Genomic DNA, 11,278 nt, shown 5'->3' on the forward strand with positions numbered 1-11,278 from the left:
ATAGTGAGAAAACTCACCTTGCATGAAGAATCTGTTGGATAAGGTGTCTAAGTCCATAACTTATTTGGTACATACTTGACCCGGCCCGACATGGTCCATTTGGGTTGCACTTCACCCAAACGATTTATGGATAATTTTATGAGAATTGTATACTTACGATTTATTAATATATTATAAGTTATAATATATTAATATGAAGTCATGTTATTTAATTAGTTTTAGTTTTAAATTAGTTATGAATTAATTTAGAGATTAAAAAGAAGACTAATTAAATTGTGGGCTATTGTTTTATATGGTGTGGGCTAATACTCATTAGTTAATGGGCTAGGCTTATATGGAAGTCCATGGATGATCCATGGAGCTTTTAACCCATGGATCCTTGGAAAACGAAAGGTCATGGGTTATTAGGGTTTCACCCTAATCATGTACACTATATAAGCATGCTTATGTTGCATGAAATAGCCACTAGTGGCACTAGTTGTGTGAGACTTAGTGGTGGCCGATTTCACAAGAAAGTATACTACTCTCTCAAAGTTTTCCAAGTGTTTGTGGTGATTTGTGATTCCATTTGAGGCATTCACATTATTGGTGCTAGGCTCTCAAACTCCAAGCAATCAACCACTATCAAAAGGTATGTACTTCTACTAGCAATTTTATGATTCATAATTCTTATGCTATGCTAGTTAGGAAGAAACCTTGGAAATTATTATTTGCATGTATTTTAGAAGAAAACATAGATCCAAGGTTTATTAGGGTTGCATGCACTCACTTAGAAAGTGTTAGATTGCTCAAAACCCAACAGTGGTATCAGAGCCTAGGCTTGTTTTCTTGAATACTTGATGCAAATTGCTGAAAAATGTCGAAAAACTACATTCTGCACAGCAGACTCGCCGAGTCCATTCATGGTACTCGCCGAGTCCATGTGTATATTCAACCAACTCGCCGAGTCAGTTCATGCACTCGACGAGTTGGAGGCCTGAGTGCAGATTTTCAAGTTTTGGTGCTGGAATTGGTCTAGAATCATTACCTTAAACTGTTTTGGACTCATAAAACCTGTTTTTGATGTGGTAATGATGATGGTGGACCAATTTCAAAGTTATAATCAAAATTTCAAGTTTATATGTGCTCATATGATTCTTGAAATTGTTGATGTGGATGTTCATGTTCATATGAGTTTTGTTAGATCATAGGAATTATTTGCAAATTGTTTGTAGTTAATTCTTGATCTTAATGTGTTTCAATGGAATTCATAATTTGTCCTCAAGTTATGGAATTCCAAAAGTTTTTTCTTTTAAATGTTTTTTTAAGAAGTCATAAGTTACACTTTTGAAGAGTTTTTCTAATAAATGCTTTTATGGACTTTATAACTTGTCCTCAAGTTATGGATTTCCAAGAGACTCTTCATTAAAAGTTTTAAACACTTAATTAAAACTCATAAGTTATGAATATCCAAAAGTTTATGAATTGTTCAAAACTTGCCCTCAAGTTTTGGAATTTGTAAAGTCTCACACAAACTTTAATTCCACATCCTAGAGTTTTAAAAGTTAAAATTCAACACTTATACTATTTATAACATTAATGGTTAATTATTATATATATATATATATATATATATATATATATATATATATATATATATATATATATATATATATAAGAACAAGTCGTTTTACCGTTAGTAGGCCTCATTCACGAAGCCGGTCTATAAGGTGGGTATAAGGTTGTTGCCTATAAAATGGCAACTTAATGGGTGTCCACTCTCACCCACCGCTTGCTTGACTGGTGGAGGGTCGTTAGCCGAACGGGTATGACAATGACTTTAAATTCTCATTAAAAGTATAATGATTATTATAAAGTAACTAAATGTTTTATTTAATTCCCAATCTTAGTTACTTTAGGAAAAATGTGAATTTGGTGCTAGCCCATGGAATTCACACTTTGTACCTTACCAAGTCGTTGGTGGAGCGTGTGTGGTTAACCGGCACACTAACCTGGACTAGTAAGGATCACGAAGGGTGACTTAATGTTTGTCATAGATCAATGGAGCGTGTGTGGTTAACCGGCACATTGATTAGGTGATAATATTAAGGGTACCAAGTGAATTGGTATGGTTATTCACACCTTGTTTTATGATCCTCGGCATCCCAGTCACAAAATTTGAGAGGGCACACTCGAGATTGAAACATGCCATTGAAAAGTTCAATGAATCTCAAAAGATCTAGGAATTTCAAATCCAATTAAAACCTAATAAATTATTTCGTTTTTCATGGTGGAAATTGGTGAATCGTCGTTCGCCTACCTTCAAATATTTTATAGCTTGGATTATGGCATCCCTCTTCCAAATTATAAAATATTGTGTTGGGTCCTAGCCTTAATATTTCATATTGGGTGTTATATTAAGGATTTTGAATCAACTAACTTGATTTTCTCCCATTATAGATGTCTGCTTCAGACAACTATGATCTTCCCAAATCTCTTGAAGATGGTGTCCCTCAACATCATGCTTCACTTCCTCCACCTCCTCCAATTATTCTCCCTCACCCACAAGTTCTTGAAAAGTTTAAAGTCACTCAATCCATATTGGCAAGCATAGTCTATGTGTGCTCACATCTTGGAGATAAAGTCACATATTGACAAGCCGGGAGAGTTGGGTGTCAAAGTCTCGTGAAAGTTGGATGTTCAATCACTTTCTTAATAACATAGTGAGTCTCTTTGGGACTACTATGAGACAGACTATGACATGACCCTTAATGATCTTATCTATTTGCTTGGTGTTGTGGAATCAGCAATGATTTGGAACACCAGTAAAGCAAATTTGATTAAAAGAACAACTTCCCAAGTCTTAAATGGACATTGGCAATGGTAGCGTTGGATATCTAGAAAAGCATTTCTCTTCCCAATGGAAAGGGATCGGCCATAGTAAAATCGGTTGACCAAATGGTAAAGAGAAAGGCTAAGTCTGAGATAGTCTCATGTGCCATTACCAAAGGGTCCATGTGTTTTGTTGCCAAAGGAAGGGGAATTGGTTGCGAAGCTGCCCTATTCACCTGAAAGGTCATAAGGTTGATCAAGTCAAAAAGTTTGACTCTACTGCGGGTAAAGTCCACTGTCTAACTCTATTAAGTTCCTATTTGGAGATTCTTATTACATAATGTGAATGAGTCACATGTTGATGTTTTAATAATCAAAGAAAAGATAGGAAGCTTAAAGTAAGTATATGTTGATTCTGATTGCGAAGGTGGGTTTCGATCGCATGGTTCGGTAATCAGAATTTTGAGCTGTTGCTTAAGAGTTATAATATATTGCTTATGAATAGATAACAACAAGGTTTTCATGTGGATTGTAAGGATAAGTTTTTCCGCAAAGTTTTAAAATAAAAGAAAAAAGGGTTTTAATTTTATTTATTTTAAAAATATCCTTACAATGGCATCTATGGAAAATTGTTGCTTATATGTTTCTAGTAATAGCAATATTGGAAAGTGGATTTGATTCTTTCATTTGTGGTAGTGTCTGAATTTACCAAATGAAGAAAGTTTTTCATCACCCAAGTTTCAATTGGACAGAAACTTGGAATCATACAAATTGTATTGTATGATGAATGAGAATTTTCATCTTTGAAAATTAAGACTAATTCTTTGATCACATGTATATGTGAGTCAATTGAAGGACTAAGGAATTAGGTACACTGGGTGTGCGCTGGTCAAGGTCCACCACAAAGATTGATTTGTCATGATTTACTAAAGATTAGTAAATATGATTATACTTATGAGGTTAAGTATAATTCTGTAACATTGGAAAGGTTACAATGTATGACAAAACAAATGAGAAGAATCAAATTAGGCAGAAAGATAAAAGTTTCTCAAATCTTAAAGGATGGGAGAGTACTTTAGTATCGTATTTCATGATCATCTTAATGATTATGAAACCATATCACAAATTCATACTCTAAGGACATCTTAGTGCATTGTTATGGCTAAGAAGAGAGGTCATGAATTGTTGGATTGGTTAAAATCAAGAAGATGAGTCATACTTCATTCCAAAACAATTCTTAGAGTCATACTCCAAGATTGTAACCTTGAGTGACATAAAGGAGTATTTATTAACACTAGTCAAATGTAAGAGTAAAATGTTTTCTACTCTTGTACATTTGAGATTGGTAAGTTGTGATGTCTTGGATGAGACAAAGACCAACTAAGACCAATTGTGTGAAGTGTTAGTCTTGATAAGAATCCGCACTATCCCTTGAATATTTGTTTTGTCAAGGAATGGTTCTTGACTGGGGAAACTTATATGTCAAGGGGACAATGGGAGCCTTAAATATCCTGAAAGAGTTTCAAGATTTAATCAAGAGTAAAACCTGTAATTTATCACTAGCACACGACTTGAGGTTTGCAACCTATCGTGTTGACATAATTCTTATTTCTGTACCTACTTCAAATAAGTTGAATTTGCATGTAAGTTATCAGAGTTCAACTTGGAAGCATTGGTGGGCCTTGTGCTACCAAGGTGACAAGAAACTAAGATTGAACAAATTTAATCCATGTAAGGCTGAATTTGTCACTAACCTTATCTTGTGATTATGGTTTTGACAAATTCACATGGATAGGAACTCATACACTATAAAATCTAAGTGTCATAAGGTTTCTCTCCGATTCATGAAAATGATGGTGAGGAAACGCTTTCACTAAGTAGATTTTACTTAGATATCAATTATGTTATTTTCATTTTCAAAAGTCGTTAGTGGAGCGCGTGTGGTTCACCGGCACACTAACATGGACTTGTGACAAATGGCAACGGTCTAAACAATTAAGACTATGATTACGGTATCCCTTTTCATAGTTCTGAAAACTGTTTAGACACACATGTGAGCTATCTAAGAAAGGGTGTATGAATCTAAATTCAAGAAGTCCAACAGATTTCTGGAAATATGTCAGAGCTAGTGGGAGCATAAGTGTTATGCTGATAATCATCATGTTAGTGGGAGCATGATTATTACGTTTAGTGTTGCAAGTAAGCAATGTTAATTATAGAAAACAAAGTTTCAATTCGTGAAGTTGTAGGGGTTGAAAAGTTGTTTTGCTATAATTAAGGGAGAGGAAATTATACTTCATTTCAATTCTAAAGCTTAGATTGAGATTTTAATCATCTTTAGTCAAAAATAGATATATATATATATATATATATATATATATATATATATATATATATATATATATATATATATATATATATATATATATATATGAATTTTATGCTGGAATGGTTCAACTTGAAGAAATTCTATATATATTGCGTTTTCAAAATTTGATTATGATTACAACATCCCTCTTCATAGTTAAATTTTGAAAACATGGCAAATAAAAAATATTGTAGCAAAAGACTTGTCTAGTATCATGTCTTTATGTCAAGCATCATGAATCGTGTCCCATATGCTTCGGATATAGGATCGATTGCATGTGCTATAATATTCATCTTTTCTAAATTTTCCAAATGCTTAAGGCATTGAGAAGGGAAGAGTCTAGAACTGGATATGACTAAAGTGATTAAGCAATTGTCAAGGACAATCTGAGGTTCGCCAAAGATTGGTTGCTCAGGGAAAGTTGGAAGTATGATGTAAGTTGTCGGAAAGGACCATATTGATATATTCTGAAAAGAAGTAACTCTTGTTCGGAAGTGATAGTCAAAATGGGACTATGGAAATGTATCCATAGGTGGAAGTTATTCAATCTATGTAAGATTAGAAAACCTTAATGCAAGAAGGATGTTCAAAGCAATGTACTTTGAATATGAGACTTCCGTTCCATAGAGGTTGACCTTCTTTGGAATACTCTGTAATGACTGGTGACAAGGTTTTGGTGACTTTGTGCATAATCATTACAAGAGGAACATTGCATAAAAGTTTAAAATCTAACAGATTTTTGGTAAATGATAGGAATCGGGGATTCTCACATTTACAATAAGGATTTGGGATTGTGAAATGAGTATCATTGGAATCATGTTCAATTGCGCATTTTCACAAAGTAAAGATCATAGACAAACATAGTGTGCATACTAGGAGTATGGCATAACTATTGTTTAGAAAACAAAGTGTACATGCTAGGAGCATGGGACAACTGTTGTTTTATTCAAGTATTAAGTTGATTATTTGAAACATTATACAATGAATAATGTGTAATCAATATGGTGATAAATAAAAGGTGGTTTTATTTATATTCAAAAGGGTTCTGATACCATATTGGATTCGATTATTATTGTGTTTCACTTTGCATGTTTTGACTTCCAAAATAGCTAGGTTATTCTTTCCGAATGACTAAGTTATTTAAACACTCCACAGTCGTTCATATGTTGGAAGTAGGTATGAATCAAGACTGTCATGAATCGAGTTTGTAGATGGCTAAATGGGTTTAGTCATAGCAATGGTTGCTACAACATTCATGAGTGCTCATAAGTTATGAGTATTGGAATAAACCCACGCTCACTTGTATCACTTCATGGAATTTATCTTGAGTGATCGTGAGACGGTAATATCATATAAATCTTCAAACCTAGAGATATGAGTTGTTACCTATGAGTTGGTTGTGCATTGATTGCACGTAAACACATCAGTAACTTGATGTTATAAAACGTGCCTTTGTGTACAATTCAACAAGTAGTAGAACAAGCATATGAGTCGAAGTTTATTTTTTCCTTCTAGAAATAGAAGCGATATCTGGGCCCCTCGATGATTTTGTTGTGACCTATGTACCGGCCGGTCAGAACTAAATTGATGTGTTCGATTAAGTTCTTTGTCAAACAAATGGAAAATCGGGAAACAAAATGCTGGACAATAAGTACGACATTGTTCCATGTATTTGTCCGGTTGATATCATGAGAACAGAGGATTATATGATCACTTATCTAAAATGGCGCTTCATAGTTCAACAGAGTTTTCAAAAGCTACGATTGCTGGTTGGTTCCTGAAGTAACATACGCAAATATAGTTATTAGACTTATCCAAGTGGGAGTCTGTTGGATAAGGTGTCTAAGTCCATAACTTATTTGGTACATACTTGACCCGGCCCGACATGGTCCATTTGGGTTGCACTTCACCCAAACGATTTATGGATAATTTTATGAGAATTGTATACTTACGATTTATTAATATATTATAAGTTATAATATATTAATATGAAGTCATGTTATTTAATTAGTTTTAGTCTTAAATTAGTTATGAATTAATTTAGAGATTAAAAAGAAGACTAATTAAATTGTGGGCTATTGTTTTATATGGTGTGGGCTAATACTCATTAGTTAATGGGCTAGGCTTATATGGAAGTCCATGGATGATCCATGGAGCTTTTAACCCATGGATCCTTGGAAAAGGAAAGGTCATGGGTTATTAGGGTTTCACCCTAATCATGTACTCTATATAAGCATGCTTATGTTGCATGAAATAGCCACTAGTGGCACTAGTTGTGTGAGACTTAGTGGTGGCCGATTTCACAAGAAAGTATACTACTCTCTCAAAGTTTTCCAAGTGTTTGTGGTGATTTGTGATTCCATTTGAGGCATTCACATTATTGGTGCTAGGCTCTCAAACTCCAAGCAATCAACCACTATCAAAAGGTATGTACTTCTACTAGCAATATTATGATTCATAATTCTTATGCTATGCTAGTTAGGAAGAAACCTTGGAAATTATTATTTGCATGTATTTTAGAAGAAAACATAGATCCAAGGTTTATTAGGGTTGCATGCACACTTAGGAAGTGTTAGATTGCTCAAAACCCAACAAAATCCACCTCTAGTCGCGCTGCAGCTAAACACCAATCTCTAACTCTGTGTCAAAACCCACAATTAACCCAGTTAGGAAATAAGTCCCACCTTTCGCTTACTAGCTCTAAAGATAGACCATCTACCGGCCCATTCTTGCCCTAATCCACTGGGCCCACCAAGGTCCAATAATAAATGGGTTTCCCCAAGGCCCAACCTCACCCTACAAGATAAGCCCAACATGAGGCCCAAGACATCAATTAATTCTCTGCTCATATGCTCAAGCGTGCAGGCCCAAGGATTCAAGCCCAATACTCAAAGCCCAAATATCAAGTGTAGTCTAAAATCCCACAGAGGGGTTACGCGGGGCGTACCTCCTTGGTACGCTCAGTGTACGCACAAACGCCCATGGACTGATCGGGGACTTCAACCCAGTACGCGGGGCGTACTGAATTTACGCGGCGCGTAACCTCGCTTATGCTAAATCCATTTTATGGGTCTTAACCCGTTAAGACCTTAGCTCATCTCTTGGATCTAGGCTTCCTAACAGTGCTTATTCCATAAAGTCATAAACTTTTAGCCTTTGCATGGCTGAAGTGATCGCAACACCTACAATACTCCTTTTCTTTACTCATTAAGCTCTCTATGCATGCATGACCTGATCTTAACCTTCAAGATCTTATTTTTATGAAACAACTCCATCAAAAACAATCAAAAGGACGGCTAAAGGGCTCTGGAGTTTAACAACTCACAAGGCTTCAAACTTTGGGACCAAAAACCCTAAAATGGACCCTAATATGCACAACACAAAAGAAATGGAAAGCTTGGAGCTTTATACCTTCAAATGGTGCTCTAGCCTCAGGAAAGCTCAGATCCAAAGCCTAGACTTCAATTCCATTCTCTTGCATGCTCCTTCTTAGCTCCCAAGAGTCCATAAGAACACATATAAGCTCAACAAGGCCATAACAAGCTCAAGAACAAGTATATAAGGGTTTGAGAGGGTTTTTGACTGAAGAATGCAGCTGGAAATCAGACCCTCTCATTCTATATATAAGGTCTCTCTCTTAATTAGGGTTTTTGAGTCTGAGCTCACTACGCCCAGCGTACCGTGTGGCTTCCGCGTCCAACTTAATCACATGAGTACGCGCAGCGTACTCCCTTGTATGCCCAGCGTACTCATCTGTGACAAATTCTCTTTCATGGATCACTCTTGACAATTTAGCAGAAGAAGAAAGGTTAAAAAAATATACTCCAAATTACCGGGTGTTACAATTCTCCCCCACTTGAATTAGATTTCGCCCTCGAAATCACTCCTTAACCACATATTTGAAATCTACGAAAGGCACCTACCGAATGAATCTCATACCACACCGAAAACTTCTTCCATGGACAACTGAATCCACACAGAACTCCCAAAATCAAAACTAATCCAACCACTCTAATGCTGATATACTCAATCCCAATATCTGGAAACTCTATTGGCCTGACCCGCCGCCGGACCGCCTATACCAATGATCACCATGATACTCGATCCTCGAATGCCAAACCCTGATAACTCACTGATCCTCTGACTCTGATGAGACTGAAACCCAAAATCAGTTATCGCTCCCTCATACCAACCCTGCTAAATGATCTGACTCTCGCCCCAAGCACAGAAAGGTCCACACCTGACTAGGGCTCATACACCCACTAACTGCTTTTTGCACCCATCTGAAAGGAACCCCTAACACTTTGCCCTTAGAACCAAATAATAACCATGCTCGATCAGAAGTGTCCTCAGACATCACTCTCATAAGCCTCAGCTTCTGACCCCATATCCCTTTTTTGACACCACACGAGGTATGAACTCAACCCACACATTGAACCTTCATGGTTATCCATCCCTTGATCCAACGCCTCACGGAATTCCCTCTCATATCATCTCTCTTTGCCCAGTGATGCACAAGTCACAAAGTTCTCTTTACTTCAAACGGTTACTATATTCTCAATTAGAATCGTCTCATGTACCCCATGGTATATCCCATACAAACATACTGACCCTGCTCAGGTCTAAAATATCGAGTGACAGCAATAACCCCCCTCTTAACACGGAATTCACCTCTACATCCAAAACTCACACCGCGTACCTGACGCATCACCACAGCCCAACTCATCTTGGGAGTTTGGGGCTGCCCCAAAGTTGGAATTACTCGTTCCAACGAAACACCCATCACATAACTCATGACTCGCACCCTGCGAACAAACCTCCTCCCTAAACCCCTTTTTGTTGCGACAGCCACAACTTAATTTGAAATATTGCAATTTCTGACAAGAATGGAGACCCCAGTCTCGCCCCTGGTTCGACCGCCAAGCTCCCAAAACTCAACCATTAAGGCTACCCAAGCCTAAAATTCTCACGTGCCGTGTTGTGATCAAGAGTATTCCCTCATAACCACCTCTCGCTGACTAGAGAATACTACGACTCCCTATAGCATCACTACACTATGTCCATTAACTCACGCTATACAATCTGACATAAATAAATGCCCACACTCATCCAAATCATGCATCAATATTTGTAGCAACAACCGCCAGAACCCAAACACTTTTCCCCGCTGCAATCCTTATTTCTAAATATTCTCATTGATGCTATTAGCCGACGAGCTCCCACTGGATCCATAGATGCTAGACACATCACTTGACGTCTCTACTCAAGACTCAAAATTATCCAAAACCCAAGGCATTAAACTCGGATACCTCGATGCACCACATCTTGTCCACGTATCACCCGAAGATACCTTCCCTCCAATTCAGGGATACACTATCGCAACCTGCGAATTGCTAGATACCACACTCCCCCACTAAGCTTTACTAAGACACTAATCCATCTCTTTTCGCCCCAAAATTGGCGATAACTACGATATCTTGCAACCTGGAACTAATCCTGATTCCCCCTCTGAATCAATCCTTTGCACAGGGGCAGAATACCGCATCCTTCAACTCCTGCAAGCATCACTCACACCTCCCTATCAGAGTTCCTAGGTCCTTGGCCTCCAATCATAATATCCTCCTACGGTTCTCAGCACCGGTCCAGACTACCCCCGAGTCTGTTATCCCGCTGTCTCACTTTTCCTGATCCGGTCTCTACTCTGGAATCACTATCCTCCTCCTCTTCTGAGGGAACTAAGATCATGTCTGCGCATCACTCAACATTGCCACTACCTCCACGAGCGGCCAACTCGTAGGTGCTTCCATACATCTGATACAAGCTTTTTACTTACCACCATTAACCAGAGCGTGTCGGTCATCCATTTACTCCACTTCCTCCCTCACGAAGGACCCTCGCTCCTTCCGAAGCTACATACCTTTCCTTTCCAGGAAATCCACTCAATAACTCTTACCGCACCTGTGCGTGCCACTGAGCTAAACTTCACTCTACACCATCCACATAGAGCAACTGCTGACCTCAAACTTCCTTATACTCTGAATCTACTTGCAAGGACTCTCGGGTCCATGTACTGCTTTCCATAAACATGATTAATACTTG

This window comes from Lactuca sativa, chromosome 5, assembly GCF_002870075.4.
Source record: "Lactuca sativa cultivar Salinas chromosome 5, Lsat_Salinas_v11, whole genome shotgun sequence".
In the NCBI taxonomy this organism is placed as follows: domain Eukaryota; kingdom Viridiplantae; phylum Streptophyta; class Magnoliopsida; order Asterales; family Asteraceae; genus Lactuca; species Lactuca sativa.